This window comes from Leopardus geoffroyi, chromosome C3 (assembly GCF_018350155.1).
Source record: "Leopardus geoffroyi isolate Oge1 chromosome C3, O.geoffroyi_Oge1_pat1.0, whole genome shotgun sequence".
Lineage (NCBI taxonomy): Eukaryota > Metazoa > Chordata > Mammalia > Carnivora > Felidae > Leopardus > Leopardus geoffroyi.
The window spans coordinates 33,379,495-33,397,183 of record NC_059338.1 but is presented as its reverse complement, the minus strand read 5'-3'; the positions used below and the strand labels follow the sequence as shown (position 1 = coordinate 33,397,183).

Sequence of the window (17,689 nt, the reverse complement as noted above, 5' to 3'; positions counted from 1 at the left end):
GAACGTTTGCCATTTGCAATAACACGGATGGATCTAGAGATTATAATATTAGGTGAAATACATCAGTCAGAGAAAGACAAATACCATATGATTTCACTCATTTGTGGAATGTAAGAAACAAAACAAAGAATATACTTATCATGATGAGCACAGACTGATGTATGGAATTTTTGAATCATTATATTATACACCTGAAACTAATATAGTACTGTATGTTAACTGTATTGGAATTAAAATGAAAAAAAAAAAACAAAATTAACTCCGAAGAAAAAAGACTAAATTGACAAAATTTGTAGAGACCCTCCAAATCTTTTGGCTAAAAGCACTGATGTTGGTTTTTCTAACTCAAATCTACTCCCTTTGACTTTTATCCTTTGAGATAATCACAGGGCATCCAATGCACTTGGCCTCTGCCACCTTTGACTCACAGCTGATAAAAGGAAACATACTTCAATATTGTAAAGGCCTAGTTGCTTCTATTAAAAACAATTATGCTTTGGTAGGACAATCTTTTCACCATGCACTCCAGGAAGATGAAGATCTTAAGCATCATACCTTGCAACCTGGAGATTTTGTCTATTGGAAAAGACACTTCTAGAAAAACTCTCTTCAGCCTCATTGGAAGGGCCCTTATCAGGTACTACTAAACAACCTTTATATTGCCAAAGTCCAGGGAATATACTCGTTTATTCATGTGACTCATCTAAAGAAAGCACCAAACCCTGGCTGGACCTGCAAAACCATCTGGTGACTAAGATTTCCTGGAATTGAAGCAGATGACATTTGATGAGACAGCTTTCTCGAGATGCCTGGACCAGGTCTGTATACATTTTTTTCCTTTTCCTGCTGTTGCTTCTTCCATCCCTTTGTGGAAAGAAAATGCCCTTATCTGCATTTACCAATCTTTTATAAAAGGGGGAAAATCTCTTTTGATTATGGTCTTTTTGAGAACAGCCTCATTATCATCTCATTATGAACTTTTCTGAAGGGTTAGAAGGTTCAGAATTCCTAAAAGTCTTTCTTTCATGTAAACTATTATGTTGTATTCTAATCCAAATTCATGGTTTCCAAATTTATAACTTTACAGACTGTATTACTGGATAATATTTGTTTTCACAACGGCTCTTTTGAGGGGCTCCTGGGTGGCTCAGTTGGTTAAGTGTCTGACTTCAGCTCAGGTCATGATCTCAAGGTTTGTGAGTTTGAGCCCTGCATCAGGGTCTGTGCTGACAGCTCAGAGCCTGGAGCCTGCTTCAAATTCTGTGTCTCCCTCTCTGTTCTTTCCCTGCTCACACAGGGTCGGGGTCGGGGTCTCAGTCTCTCTCCCTCTCTCAAAAATGAAGATCAGGGGCGCCTGGGTGGCGCAGTCGGTTAAGCGTCCGACTTCAGCCAGGTCACGATCTCGCGGTCCGTGAGTTTGAGCCCCGCGTCAGGCTCTGGGCTGATGGCTCAGAGCCTGGAGCCTGTTTCCGATTCTGTGTCTCCCTCTCTCTCTGTCCCTCCCCCGTTCATGCTCTGTCTCTCTCTGTCCCAAAAATAAATAAACGTTGAAAAAAAAAAAAATGAAGATCACACTATCTCTCTCTCATCATCAAAAATAAAGTTAAAAAAACCCACAGCTCTTGGAGAGGACAATATTTTTAATATGTCTGAAGCTTTGCTGACTGTTCTTGCAAAAAGTTAATTAACTGTTGCTTTGTTTATACCTGCAATGCATCTTCCCAAATGTACCTGGTTATTTCTTTCACTCTTTTGCTTCATAGCCACTTTTAAAAGGGACTTCTAGGAGACATATATGACTCTAGGTTTGTGTCTGTGGGAAGAATTTTTCTTTCCTAAGTTGGAATAAGTGCCAATAAATATTTTTAGTTGGTTACTATTAGACCTATGGTCTTGGTTTAGAACCAACATACAGTTTGGAATTGTCCTGATACTTTTGATTCTGTCCTTGTTGTTTATCAATTTTTAAGATGTGTCCACTAAGGTGATGCTGGCTTAGTGCTTCAAGATGATCTCCAATTCAATTGCTGGGTCACAGGGTAGTTCCATTTTTAACTTTTTGAGGAACCTCCATACTGTTTTCCAAAGTGGCTGCACCAGTCTGCATTTCCTCCAACAGTACAAAAGGGTTCCCCTTTCTCCACATCCTTGCCAACATCTGTTTCCTGAATCACTAAATTCTACTCCTGAAATCAATACTACACCATACATCTAAGTGTATTTGAATCTAAATTAAAAAAAAAAGAAAAATAAAAAAATATGATCTCCAAAGCTTACAACCTTGAGAAGATATAGACTTCAGATGGGAAGTGCCTGAGAGATTCCCCTAACCCTCCTTGTTACTCAGATGTGGCCTTCAGTGGTTTCCAATGGCTATGCCCTTCTTCTCCAATGTCATGACAACCAGGAAAGGTCCTTCCTGACACTGAAGGACAAAACCACTATCTATGAAGAACCTGACTCTTCATCAGTGAGACTTTGGAAGAAAGATCTTGGTTAGAAGGGGGAAATGTAAAAATTAGTAAAGGGAAGCCTTACTAAAATGGAGCTAGGAGGAGCTCTCATGCCTATCGCTCCTTGTCAATTGCAAATCCAATGAGAAGAGATGGACCTTGCACATAGATATATTTTACTACCCTGGGAAGAGGAAGAAAGAATTTCCTCCTCCTCTGGCGACAGCCCAGCTGATAAGAGTTAGTCATAATTCAGCCAATGAGAAGCCACTAGGCTTCAAACTTCCAGTTTACTGTAATGGAATTTTGCTTCTAACAGCCTTCTCAGCTTTTCCTTTCTTCTATAAAGGGTACACTTCTCCCTTGTTCACCAGACTTATCTATGGTTTTGCAGTAGCTTGCTTGTCCTGGATTGCAATTCTCTGCTATTCCCAAATAAACCCATCTTTTGCTGGTAAAATAACTGTTAGTTTTGTTTTTATTTTTTTATTTTTATTTTTTAAGGCATTATTTTTATTTTTATGTATTTATTTTTTAATACGAAATTTATTGTCAAATTGGTTTCCATACAACACCCAGTGCTCATCCCAACGGGTGCCCTGCTCAATACTCATCACCCACCGTCCTCTCCCTCCCATCCCCCATCAACCCTCAGATTTTTCTCAGTTTTTGAGAGTCTCTTATGGTTTGGCTCCCTCCCTCTCGAGCTTTTTTTTTTTTTTTTCCTTCCCCTCCCCCATGGTCTTCTGTTAAGTTTCTCAGGATCCACATAAGAGTGAAAACTTGTTTTTAAAGTTACCATTATTGAATATTTTCCCAGATCACATGAGCCTGAAATTCATTTGGATTAGTGTTTATGTTATTTTTGAGAATTTTAGAAAGCAAATTTACATAAATGCTTAATTCTGTTTAGCCAATTAAATAGAGCTCTTTTCAAATTAATTTTGGCAATACCATCTGAAGGTCAAAAAAACCTTATCTGTAATATACATAATACACATACATATAGATGAACATAGAGATCTGTTCAGCTGTTTTCTCTGTGAAGGGCGTTTTGTGAATGGCCACTCATCTTTCTAATTCCTTTCTGAATTTGGTCTGATGTTCTGAAAGTGGAGATAAAAGGACTTTATAGCTGAAAAAACATATGTTTCTGATAAGAGGATATAAATTTCTTTTTGGTGAAGGGTCTAGGATACATCTACAAAGGACATTGCGTAAGAATGCCTGAAGCTGGTAGGGCCCGATTACAAAGTCCTATAAAGTAGGAGTAAAGTGAGGCTTACTGCTAGCTTTGGGAGCTTGTGTTAAATTCATTTCCTAGCTTTCAGCATTTACATGAGTAACCTGTATACTTTGAACCAAGAGACTAGGCCAGAGTGCTTTCTGTAAGTCATGTAGGGAAAGGAAAGTTAAAACAGGCCTATGCAGCCAGATTTTGATAAGGGGAATTAACTGGATGTGGCCATGAACCTTTGTCTTAAGTCTACTTTCTGTTCTTTCATCTTCTCAAAGGGTGTTCCTAAAGCTAGCCGTTACACTAAGACAATTGAGACAATTGAGACAAATAAGACAATTGAGAACTCCCTACAAAGAATTTGTTTCCTTTCAATCATAACCAACTTAAAGGATTCATTATCTGGCCACTGATGATTAGGATCATCTTAATAGTGACTCAAACCAAAAAGCCTTTTTATGGAAAAACTGAAGCAAATTCATGTCTATACATTAATAATAAAACAGCAGAAAAAGAAATTAAGAAAAAAGTCCCATTTACAATTGCACCAAAAATAATGAAATACATAGGAATAAATTTAACCAAGGAGGTGAAAGACCTATACTCAAAACTATAAAGCACTGATGAAGGAAATTGAAGATGACACAAAGAAATGGAACAATATTCCATGCTTATGGATTTGAAGGACAAGTATTGTTAAAATGTCTATACTACCTAAGGCAATATACACATTCAGTGTAATTCCTATCAAACTACCAACAGCATTTTTCACAGAGTTAGGAGCAAACAATTCTAAAATTGATATAGAAGCACAAAAGACTCAAATAGCTGAAGCAATCTTGATCCAGATTTCAAGTTGTATTGTAAAATTGTAGTAGTCAAAACAGTACGCTATTGGCACAAAAATACACGTAGGTCAATAGAACAGAAGAGAAAGCCCTGAAATAAATTCACAATTGTATGGTCAAGTAATCTTTGTCAAAAGAGGCAAAAATATGCAATAGGAAAAATTCTCTTTAAAAATGGTGTTAGTAAAGCTGGGCAACTACAAGCGAAAGAATGAAACTGGACCACTAACACTACACACAAACTCAAAATGGAGTAAGGACCTAAATGTGAGACCTGAAACCATAAAAATTCTAGATAAAAATCCTAGGCAGTGATTTCTCTGACATTGGTCATAGCAACAGGTTTCTAGATATGTCCCTTGAGGCAAGGGGCATAAAAGGAAAAATAAACTACTGGGAGCACATCAAAATAAAAAGTCTTCTGGACAATAAAGGAGACAATCAACAAAACTAAAAGACAACATACTGAATGTAACAAGATGCTTGCTAATGACATATCTAATAAAGGGTATCCAAAATATGTAAAGAACTAATACAACTCAACACCAAAAAAATAATAATAATAAATAAGAATCCAATTAATAATGGGCAGAAAACATGTACAGATATATCTCCAAAGAAGATATCCAGATGGCCAACAGACATGTGAGAAGATGCTCAACATCAGTCATCATCAGGGAAATGCAAATCCAAACTACAATGAGATATCACCTCATACCTGTCAGAATGGCTAAAATTACAGACACAAGAAACAACAAATGTTGGCAAGGATGCAGAGAAAAAGAAACCCTCGTGTACTGTTGGTGGGAATGCAAACTGGTGTAGCTGCTGTGGAAGAGTATGGAAGTTCCTTGAAAAGTTAAAAATAGAACTGCCCTAAGATCCAGTAATCTCACTGCTGAGTATTTACCCAAAGATTATGAAAATACTAATTTGAAGGGATATATGCATCCCTATTTTACTGCAGCATTCTTTACAGTAGCCAAGATATGGAAGGAGCCCAAGTATCCATCGATAGATGAATGGATAAAGAAGCTGTGGTACACACGCACAGTGGATTATTATTCAGCCATAAAAATGATGAAATCTTGCTATTTGCAACATGGATGGGTCTAGGTAGTAAAATGCTATGCGAAATAAGTCAGAGGAAGACTAATATCATATGATTTCACTCATATGTGGAATTTAAGAAACAAAACAAATGAGCAAAGAGAGAGAGAGAAACCAAAAACAGACTCTTAACCATTGAGAACTGATGGTTACCAGAAAGGAAGTGGGTGGGTGAAATGGGCGAAAAAGGTGAAGCAGGTTAAGAGTACACACATCTCTTGATGGGCACTGAGTAATATATGGAATTGTTAAATCACTATATTATACACCTGAAACTAATATAACATTGTATACCTACACTGGAATTAAAATTTTAACTAATTAATTAAAAAAGACTGGGGCCACTCTCCAGGTTTAGACCATGGACACAAGAAACGTCCCCAGAGAGGGCACAGATAATATAGCACCCATGATCCAAAAGTTTACTCCCAAAAATAGGCTAAGAAAGCAAAGATCTTCATTCCACAGGCAGTGAGACCAAAACATTGAATTAACAAGTGCTTGACTGTTATTCTCTAAGGAAACTCTAGTTAGCCTTATTGATTTATGAGCTTGTTTTGCAGAAGTTGACTGACCACCAGCAAGACTAGCTGAGACTGGAGCAAACCAGGAAGAATTCTTGCAGTTGCACAAAATGGACCAAGAGTGAGTGAAAATAACCTCAGATCTCCCCCATCATTACCCTTACCCCACCATTTAATGAACACGTGTCCCATGAAAGTACAGAATTCCTGAATTTCCATACTCAGAAAGGAGGACACCTCCCTTCCCTTTTTCCCTATATCTGATCAGCACATTCCATCCACACAATATACCTTGTGATATCCTGACCCCTTATCCTGAAATACATCCAATTGCAATCCTTTGGGGAGGCAGATTCGAGAAAATTTCTCCCATCTCCTTGCTTGGTGCCCTGCAATAAAACCCTTTTTCTCTACCACAAAACCAACAACAGTGTTTGACCTGCTGAGCACTGGGCAATGGGTTCTTGTCTGGTAACAAAATTGGTGATCATGAAGGGACTTTCAGTCCTCTCCAGACACCTGCCTGTGGTTTGCCACCTCTTGCTTGCCTGGGATTCTCTGAAGGGGCCTAGTAGCTGCTTAGATATCTAGGGATTCCCCCACAGTGGGATGATGCCAGCCTTCAGCACTTTAGTTTCATTTTTGAGGTGGAAAAACAGGACTTGATTTGGAAAAAGTCTGTTGTTGAATACTTTATGTGTGACAGCACAAGTTTTTCCTCTCTTCTCCTTGATCCTTATTTAGGGGCCTTGATAGACTTCCACAAGGAAGCTTTGACTTCTGAAAGGAAGCCTTGGTTGGGGGAAATCCTGACACTAAGGAAGAGTTAAGGATCCCACCCAAAGAAGTTCTCGTTTCCTTGTTTCTTGAATTCTTGATCATGCGTATCTAGCTTTGCTATCATTGTATGGGCAATATCTTGGTTAGGATAAAGGAAGTAAATTAAAACCCAAGCACGGGTAATAGTAATTTGATCCCTTCATGCAGTCCTTTGGCATGCATACTTAAAAACTGGGCAGGGGCACCTGGGCGGCTCAGTCGATTAAGCATCCGACTTTGGCTCAGGTTGTGATCAGGTCATGATCCCACGGTTCAGGTCATGATCCCACAGTTCGTGGGTTTGAGCCCTGCATTGGACTCTGTGCTGACAGCTCAGGGCCTGGAGCCTGCTAAGGATTCTGTGTCTCCTTCTCTCTTTGCCCTTCCCCCACTCGTGCTGTGTCTCTCTCGGTATCAAACATAAATAAATATTAAAAAAATATTTTAGAAACTGGGCAACTTGTAGTTATCCCATGAAAAAGGTGGTGATATTTTTCTGTAATACTGCTTGGCCACAAGGCTCCCTGGACTCAGGAGAAAGGTGGCCTGGAAATGGGTTTTTGAATTATAAAACTATACTCCAGTTAGAATCGTTATGTAAGAGAGAGGATAACTGAGATGGATGAAATTCCGTATGTACAATCTTTCATGCTGTTGTATGAGAACAAGCTGGTACAGAAGAAATACAAGATTATGGTACAACCAACCCCCAAAGGGCATTGTTTTATCAGAGTCTAATGATCAAGAGGATGACCTCTCAACTAATACAGCTGAATTCACCAAAGGCTCCAGTTCCACCTCCATATGGAGGTGCAGCAGGGGCTCCAGCTACACAAGCCTCAGAGCCATGGGCTCTTAGGGTCCCAGGCTCATGAGGAGTCAGAACAAAAAGGAATAGTCTCTCCTTCTCATACCCAGCAGGGCAGGGAGCAAAACTTGGCCAGGGAACCATTCAAATTTAGTCAGGGCAATTCCCTTTAAGGCAAGTGTCCACTGGGGAAATAAATAATGGTGACCAACTTGGTGAAATGATTTGGGCACATTCCCTTTTTCTAATTTCAACTTGTTTAATTGGAAAAATAATATGCCAACACATAAAGATGACCCAAAAAGAATGAAAAACTTGTTCTCCCAATTTTGCCACCCATAACCTCATCTGTGCAAATGTACATAGTTTACTGATCATTCTCCTTATGCCAGAAGAGTGGAGAATGATGTTAAAAGAAGCTGATAAGCTTCATGCTGAGGCTCTAGCCAATCCCATAAGGGCTGCAGTTACCATGGTGGTGCTGGCTGCTGACCCCAACTGAGATGCAAATGATAGGGGGAATATGCCAGTGTCATAGGTATTCAAAAGAAACTAAGAGGTTGGAAGGGGCCATAGAAATGTCTATGTCACAATTGGTTGAAATTGCCTTTATGGTCTTTAACAGCAAAGATCAAGAACAGGAGAAAAAGTAACAGTGCAAGATGGAACAAGTGACCTTGCTTGCTACTGCTCTCACGCAGGATAGACAAAGAAAAGGTAACGAAGCTAAGGTAAGAATTCCTGACAATCAGAATCAGAAAGGACACTTCACAGTAGAGCCTTGGAAGTGTGCCTATTGTAAACAAGAAAACCATTGGAAAAGAATTGCCCCTAGATTAAATAAAGCTACTGGGGGATCTCATTACTCTTGAAATATCCCAGCTTACTAAGACTGATCAAGAGTGACAAAGCTCACACTCTATTACATACAATCCACAGGCTCCATTAACCTTTCTCACAAGGATCCCTGGGCACAAATGAAAGTGAGAAAATGGATGATTAACACAGGCACCACCTATTCTGTATTAAATACTCACTTAATAAAATTATGCTTTATGAAAGTAATGGGAGTATCAGAAGAGCCTTTGTAAAGACTCTTCTTTCAACCCCTAGGTTGTCAGATTGGAAAAACTTATTCGAAATATAGTTTTTTGTATGTGCCTGAGTGCCCCTCTCCACTATTCAGAAGGGACTTGCTGAATAAGCTCAATGCTCAAGTCACTTTTTTGTCTGGGTGAATAGATATTAAAGTACCAGCAGAGCAGCTTGCGAATTCCAGGCAATATTACAATGAGGAGAGTAACAGCCTATGAATATGTCAGAAGACATTCTACAAGAGGTAAACCCCAACATTTGGGCAGATGGGAGGACCGGATGGGCAAAAATCTTTTTTTTTTTTTTTTTTTTACATTTATTTATTTTTGAGAGAGAGAGAGACAGAGTGTGAGCAGGGGAGGGGCAGAGAGAGAGGAAGACGCAGAATCCAAAGCAGACTCCAGGCTCCAAGCTGTCAGCACAGAGCCCAACGCGGGGCTCGAACCCACAAACTGTGAGATCATGACCTGAGCCAAAGTTGGGTGCTTAACCTACTGAGCCACCCAGAGGCCCCTGGGCAAAAATCTTAACACCTATCCAGGTGAGGCTTTGCCCTAAGGCAAAGATTCCAAACCTAAAACAGTGTTCCCTAAGGTTTTTAGCCTCTGGTGATTGCCTTTTGGAATAAGACTAATTCAGCCCTGTCACTCACCTCCTAACACTCCAATCTTGCTGGTTCAGAAGCCTGCACAAAAGAATATCGCTTTGTTCAAGACCTCAGAGCAACTAGACAAATAATGGAATATAGCCACTTGGTGGTACCTAATCCTTAAACCTTGCTTATCACTTTGTCTGAAGATTTTCACTGGTTCACCATGCTCAAGGATGGGTTTTTCTATGTGCCTCTAAGTCCAGAATCTCGAGATCTATTTGTCTTTGAATGGGAAGGTTTGGACACTAAGATTAAGGAGCAATGTTCCTGGATGGTACTCCCCCAAGGATTTAAGAAGGTCCCCACCATTATTGGTAAGGTTCTAGCTAAATATCTGTGACAACTTCAGCCCACAGAGGGTGTCTTGCTTTAATATGTGGAAGACATATTGATAGCTGGTAAGACCAGAGACTAAAGACTATTTCGACTCAGAACTTTCTGGCTGACTGAGGATAAGATGTCCAAGAAAGAGGACGAGTTTCTCAACAAGTAAAGTATTTTCTGCTTGAATGGCTTCAGGGGCACAGAAGTTTGCTCCCTGATAGGGAAGAGGCATTAATCAGGGTTGCCATGCTGACTACCTGGAGGCAACTGTGAAAATTTTTAGGTATGGCAGAATTCTGCCGTATCTAGATTCCCAACTTTGGATTCAGAGCTAAGCCTTTCAATGAAGCCCTCAACTGAGGAGACAATGAACTCCATAATTGGACAGGACAATGTCACCAGCCATTCCAAGTCATTAAAAAAGTTGTTCATGGCACCAGCACTGGGACTTCCAGACATAAGAAAGCCTTTAGACTTGTCCATTCATGAAAGATAGAGGGTGAGTCTTGGAGTGTTAACACAGACTCTTGGTAACATGAGAAGACCAGTTGCCTATTTTTCAAAAAAATTGGATATAGTGACAGTGGGGCTGGCATATGTATGAGCTGTGGCAGCAACTTGTGATCTTTTCCAGGAAGCAGAAAAATTTACCCTGAGACAACCTACCACAGTACATACTTCCCACTGTGTTCTTCCTTTGCTGGAACAAAAAGGATATTGGCTCATGTCTGGTAGATTGGGCAAATATCAAGCAATATTATTGGACAATCCTAATGTTATTCTAAAATCTGTCTCAACTTTAAATCCAGCCATGTTACTTCCAACCAGTAATGATGAACACCTACACACCTGTATTCAAGTAATTGAGCAAGTTTATTCTAGCCCCCCTGATTTGACAGATATACCTCTTAAGGATCCAAACTTGGAAACATTGATCATTTCCAGGATTAACTTTATGGACCACAGTAAGCAGAAGGCTAACCCATCAACAAACCTTGGAAGCCAAAGCCTTTTTGCCAGGTACCTTCATGCAAAAGGATTTAATATCCTCATCCAAGCTTTATATCTAGGAAAAAAGAACAGATTGATTGTACATAGTGATTCTAAATATGCCTTTTCCACAGTACATGCTCATGGGAATATTTGGAAGGAAAGGGGACTTTTCACCTTGGGGAGGGGCAGGGACATCCTAAGGAAATTTTGGATTTACTTGAGGCAGTAATGAACCCAAAGAAGTAGTTATATAGTCCCTTGTCCAAGGTGCAAAAAATCAGAGTGCTTGATTGCACAAGGAAATAATCAGGCAGATCAGGCTGCCAACTTAGCAGTGAGAATTAAGACTCCAATGTCTCAAATAACCTTCATTCTGGACATGGATGCAACACACAGTTATCTCAAATATTCCCCCTGAAGTTCTTGACAGAGCTAATGAATAGGGATCTAATTGGGGATCTGCATTTTTTTTTCAGGGTATTGACTACAAATACACCAAAGAAGGCTGGATTTACAACAGACAAGGAATTGTGCTGAGCCCCAAACACCTTATAGAATAAATAATTTATTTTTTTTTTAACATTTATTTATGTATAAAAGAGCGTGAGTTGGTCAGGGACAGAGAGAGGCAGACACAGAATCCGAAGCAGGTTCCAGGCTCTGAGCTGTCAGCACAGAGCCCAACGCAGGGCTCGAACTCATGAACCGCAAGATCATGACCTGAGCCAAAGTCAGATGCTTTACCGACTGAGCCACCCAGGTGAACCTTTATTGAAGACATTATTAGCCACATTCTTTAGGCTACCCATTATGGAAGCGATGCTAACTTCCATTGGATAGAAAGGTACACTCTAGGATGCAATATACAAAGGATTATTCAGAAAGTAATACAAAAATAAAGGATTTATGCAAAACAAACAAACAAACAAAACAAAGACTAGCCCCCATCTGGACTTAGGGAGTTCAAACTCAAGGGAACAGGGCTGGAGAAACTGGCAAATAGACTTTAAGGTGATAACCAAAGACTACCAGTAACTTTAAATACTTAGTATTTATAGATACTTTTTTTTTAATATATGAAATTTACTGTCAAATTGGTTTCCATACAACACCCAGTGCTCATCCCAACAGGTGCCCTCCTCAATGCCCATCAACCACCCTCCCCTATTTATAGATACTTTTACTGGATGAGTAAAAGCTTTTCCTTGCCATTCAAAAAAAGTCTCAGAAGTAGTTAAAGCCTTATAAAAAGACATTATTCTAAGGTTTGAGTTGCCTTTCTCCTTCCAGATTGATAACAGAGGAGCCTTTGTGGCCAAAGTTACTCAAGAAGTCTCTGGGCCTCTAGGTATTCACTGGAGATCACATGCTTCTTTGAGATCACAACTGAAAGACTAAAAACAATAAACCATACCTTTGGAAGAAAAAAAAACATTAGCAAAAATCTCTCAGGAAACTAACCTGACTTGGGACAAAGCCTTATTGGTGGCTCTGCTTAGGATAAGGGTGGCTCCTAGAAGCAGGCTCCCATTGAGCCCTTATGGAATAATGTATAGGAGACCTAGACCTTTCCTCTGTTCTGAATATCATTTAGGAGATCTGGAGGGAACTGGGGTAAGAGAACTTGACACTGTAGAATATGTGCAATCTCTCGGTGCAAATTTCACACCATTTCATGTTTGCTTCCAGGGAAGGATGTACCCTACAGATGTGCCATTGTACCATTTGAGTCCCGGTGACTGGTTGCTGTTCAAATCCTAGAAAAACAAACACCCTGAAGAATAGCTTAAGCCATGGTGGGTGGGACCATATGAGGTCTTATTGGTTACTCACTCTTCTATCAAGTTAAAAGGTGTCAAGCTATGGATTCATCATTCCTGTGTGAAGCTGGTACCAAAACAGCCGATCCAATCACTGTGAGTTACTTATCAGAACAAGACTGGAGACAGGAATTTTTCAAGTCAAAAGCATAAAAGCCAGGATGGCCCTAACCTTGGATGGTGGCACATCCCAAGCACAGACTTCACTCAGTCACTTTCAGAACGGGAATTTGCCAACTATTCTTGGGAGCCTTGACAGATTATAAGTTGTTATTCAGCAGACAATCAGACTAACAGAGGAATATGACTACTGCCAATTGTTGGTTTTTCTCTGCAGTTGTCATCTCTTGCTTGGCAAGATGATTCCATGGTTAGAATTTTACGGACTTAAGCTTCTCCTGGTAACTTGTCTGATTGCTGGATATGTCACCTGAAGCCCTTCTCCATAAATGATCATACTGACCCCATAGTTATGCTCATAACCAATTTCTGAAAGGTGCCTAACTTCATGGCATTCTATGGAGAGAACCCTATGGACTTAACCTTTTGGGTCAGAATAGTTAACAGAGGGTCATATGTCCCCTGTTTCTTTTTAACTCCTCCTAGAGATCTTCCTATAATGACCTTTAGTAGCTCATGCAAGGGCACTGGAACCCATGGTCATAAAAACCAGACATTTGCTAACAGACAGGTGGTAACTAATGGTCTATTTAACACAAATTTACATTTTTCGGGCCCAGTATCTCTCTCTTTAGTTCAGCAGAGGTGTACTAATTATATTCTTCTTTTCTCCTATGTGCAAATTAAAAGTTATAAAATAATGAATACCTTAACAGAATCCCTTCCCCTTTATAGGCATATAGTATAAATTTCATGATTCCAGTGATGCTCAGCATTGTAACAATTCTTTAAAAAACATTTTCCAGAACTAGAACTAGAGGGTAGGTCCATATTAGACAGTGACTCACTCAATTTGCGGAAAAGTGCAAGGTTACCTATCAGAGTATCAGGAAGATGGAACAGGCTATTTCTTTGGAAGAACTTTACTATCGTGGAGAAGTGGCAACCCGTGAACATATGACTAGAAACCCATCTATAATTTGGAAATGTTAGCCAATAAAACTGCTTTAGTTATAGCAGCTCAACAGAAGTATCTGGACTCTTTAGCAGAAGTAGTCTTGGACAAAAGAATAGTTTTAGATTATATTTTGGCTGAGCAGGAGGGAATCTGTATGGTGGCAAACATGTCTCTGTGTCTATACTAATACTCCCTATAAAGTAGAGGCTCACCTAAACAAAATTAGACAACAGGCTGCCTGGCTTCAAGAGATTTCAGAAGATATTCTGGGATCAGACTGGTTTTCAGGTTTATTTTCATGGATCCTCCAAGGCATTGATTAATAGTATAAGGACTAATAAAAATGGACATGTCCATATTCATCATACTAATTACTAGATTTGGAATGACAAAATGTGTGCACAGTATTACTCTTAAGATGGTCAAAGAAGGAAATCATATCCTGGTCATGCAAAATGTACATACAAAGCTGGAAACAAGAAAATACTTCCAACTAGGTACAAAAGAATTTCATTCCTCAAACCCCAAACTGTGCCTCTAAAATCAGCAGGAAGTAGCCAGAGTGATCATCATGCCTGTCATCCCTCAAGACTGTGGAATGATCAAATGATAGAGAAGACTAAAACCAATATGCTGAGTTAAAAAATTCTTGGCTCTTCCACTCTAAGGACACACTGGTTAACCTGATTGATTTATGAGCTTGTTTTTCAGAAGTTGACTGACCACCAGAAAGACTAGCTGAGACTGGAGCAAACCAGGAGGAATTCTTGCAGTTACACAGAAGAGACCAAGAGTAAATGAAAGTAACCTCTTTGATGACACACTCTGAGATCTCTCTCACTTGTCATGCTTATCCTGCCATTTAAGGAACATACGTCCCATGAAAAGACATGATTCCTGAATTCCCATCTCAGAAAGGAAGACATCTCCCATTTCCCCTATAACCAATCAGCATATTCCATTCAACCTACAAACCCTGTGACATCCTGACCCCTTATCCTTAAATACATTCGACTGTAACCCTTCAGGGAGGCATATTTGAGATTTTTTTCCCTATTTCCTTGCTTGGAATCCTGCAATGAAACCCTTTTTCTCTACCACAAAATCAGCATCAGTATTTGGCTTGTTGTGCATTGCATAATGGATCCTTGTCCAATAATAGCAATGATGGTGTGGTGAAGACAGTGTCTCTGGTCTCCCACGAAAATGTAAGAGGTCTCCAGTCTCAGACCCCCTCATCTATGTCACCAGGCAGGTACTACTGGAATGGAACTTTTCCAGGGATAAGAAGCAACAAAAGGTAGGATGATGAAGGTCCCTTATGGGCTGTAACATTCTATGACAAACTCCCCTGAAAGCTGGCTTTGCCAAGACAGAGAGTCCTGCTTATAACCTTGTGTTTCAGAGCCCAGTCCTTTAGACTGACCACCAAGGTACATCCAAGTAAATGCACCCTCGGGATGGTAGAGACAAAGAGAATATTCTTGTGGGTCATGAAGCTGAGTTCTTAGGACATAGCACAGAATGAAAGGCAAAACTTCATCTGGTTGTTACAAAGAAAACCCACAGCAAAGTTTGTCCAAACAGACATGAGTCTGAGGAGAAGACTATTCTATCAAAATTACTAGAGTTACCAAGTCCAAGCAACCAGTTCCACAAATATTTTCTAGAGCTAATCTAAATGTAGAAAGAGAGAGAAAAAGGCCTCTAACTTGATTCAAATACATTAGCCCCCCTCCCCCCCCCCCCCCCCACGAGCAGAGAGCCAGGGGCCGATGTGGCAAAAATTCCTACCTACTTCCAGTGTTTGTTGGGTGTCTCAGGATCTCTCAGCTGCAGTTGTGTTCAGCCAGGGAAGTTTATCCTGCCGATTTCACCAAGTGTTGTGGAGGCAAAATATTCCTGTACTCTTCAAGATTCTTCTAGTTGGCTTAAGAGTTAAACTGACATGAGATAGATTAATAGGAGAGAAAAAGCAAAGTTTAATTTCATGTGCACAGAGGCCCAATATTAAAATTGGGACTCAAATGACTAAGGCAGGCAGCTGTTATATTTTTTAGAAAAAGAAGCGATAAATCTGTGAGGAATTGACAGGACAAAGAAAACTTGTTTGAGAGCTTCAGTTAGTAAGGGATTTTAAACAGAATTTGGGCAGTGGTAGTAAATTGGTAAAAGTAAAATGCTTGTTTATACAGCCTTCTTGACTCTGAGTTCCTGAACTCTGGTGATCGGATGCCTCTTTACCTCCTGGTACAAGATGTCTCCTCTTTATTTACGAGATATTTTCCCTGCCTTCAGGAGACAAAGGAGGGGGGAAGTCTAAGTGCTTTCCTTGTACTGTTGCTTATATAACTTTAATTCAAAATTGTTAATATGCCTAAGTGGCCCATTTTGGGTGGCATGCCTTGGCTCCCATATGTGCATTTGGGTTGGTTAGGGCTTGGAATAAAAAAAGATGCCATGGAAGGCCAAGAGACTGCTCTTGAGACTTGGATTCTCCATACATTGCAGATTCTAGGTTTCTGGCTTTCCAAATCTACATGGCCAAGAAATGTACAGTATGTACCCCCAATATCTGATTTTTGGCAGCCAAGGACCTTCAGGCATGTGAAGTTGGGCTGATACACATCTACTGGCAGAGCCTCCAGGGTAAATGGAGCCCAGTCCTGAAATCTTTTTAGGTGTCACCTTTAAACTTGAAATGGTACCCATTTGACCACCTGCCTGGTGGGTCCTGGACTTCTGTAGCCACTAAGACTGCCAAATCTCTCTTATTAAAGGATAGTCTTGCCAGCCTGCCCAGCAACACCCTGGCAAGGCAGTCCAGCTTCCTCCTGATCTGCCTTCAGGGGAAATGAGTGCATTTTTATAGGTTAAGGCTTGAAATAAGGCAGAGGACTTGTAACACCAAGAGCCTGATTCTGTAACAGATCTTTGGCTACCCTGGCCTGTGCATACTGCGCATGCACAGAACATACCTTTAAGCTGGCCTTGGGAAGACCTGGCCCTCCAAGCCTGTGGAACTCTAGCCAGGCCAACAACCACCTGCATAGCCTCTGGCATGGAGAGAGCCCACCTTTTGAAAAATGGTCTGAAGTTGGCAAATGGGCACCAGTCAGTCCCCATGTGGACTTGTTGCCTGATGGGGCCCAGGTCTGCTTTAGGAATCAAGACTCCCAGGTGTCTCCTAATGGAAGATACCTTGTCCTGTACACCCTGCCCCTCCATGGCAAAGCAGTTGAGAAACTTCCAGTTCTGTCTTGAGGGGGAATATAATGGATTGGTATTGCCATGGCAGTCCAGTGGCCTTGAGCTCCGATTCAGAGGGGATATTGCCCCTTGGGTGAGACAGGTATTGCAAGTACTCATGCATCTTGTCCCTAAGAACCACTCTTCTATTCCAGCTTCCCAAGACTAGTGCCCTGTTCTAGGTCCCTGGCTACCCCAAGCTGTGCCACCTGTGCAGTTCATCCCCCTGAGACAGCTGGGAACCTCGAAGGAGTGGTCGTGGTGTCAGACACCAGTACCTACATAGGCTAGGATGTGGGGGGTGTCCACCACCACATATCACTGGTGGGGGGGCGGGGGGAAGGTGCGAGGGCTGCAGCTGCATATTGGCCATTATTAGTCTCCATTTAGACATCTTGCCTGAAGGGGTTGTGGGCTTCTTCACAACCAGGATTCCCAGGTGCCTTTTATTAAATACCCCAGTGAGAAAGCCTAGCCCTGCCCAGTCAAGGCAGACCAGTTGCCTTCAAAGGAAATGTGTATTTGCATAGGTTACAGTTTGAACTGAGGCAGATGCCTTTTGTCCACACCATCCTATCCCTTGACATGGTCTACCTGGATCTATACCCTCTTCCAAGTTCCTGGTTACCTCGAACCTCTTTGACCATGCATGGGTGGTTTATGTCCCTTCAGCTGGCCT

At 40.8% G+C, this 17,689-nt stretch overlaps 1 long non-coding RNA gene across 1 annotated transcript; it reads left to right on the top strand.

The window, feature by feature from the left end:
- Positions 1 to 208: 208 nt before the first annotated feature.
- LOC123586987 lies at positions 209 to 11,484 on the top strand. The gene is made up of 4 exons (XR_006707051.1): positions 209 to 818; positions 6,212 to 6,293; positions 8,425 to 8,530; positions 11,340 to 11,484. It is a non-coding gene; the product is annotated as an uncharacterized LOC123586987 (long non-coding RNA).
- The last annotated feature ends 6,205 nt before the right edge of the window (positions 11,485 to 17,689 follow it).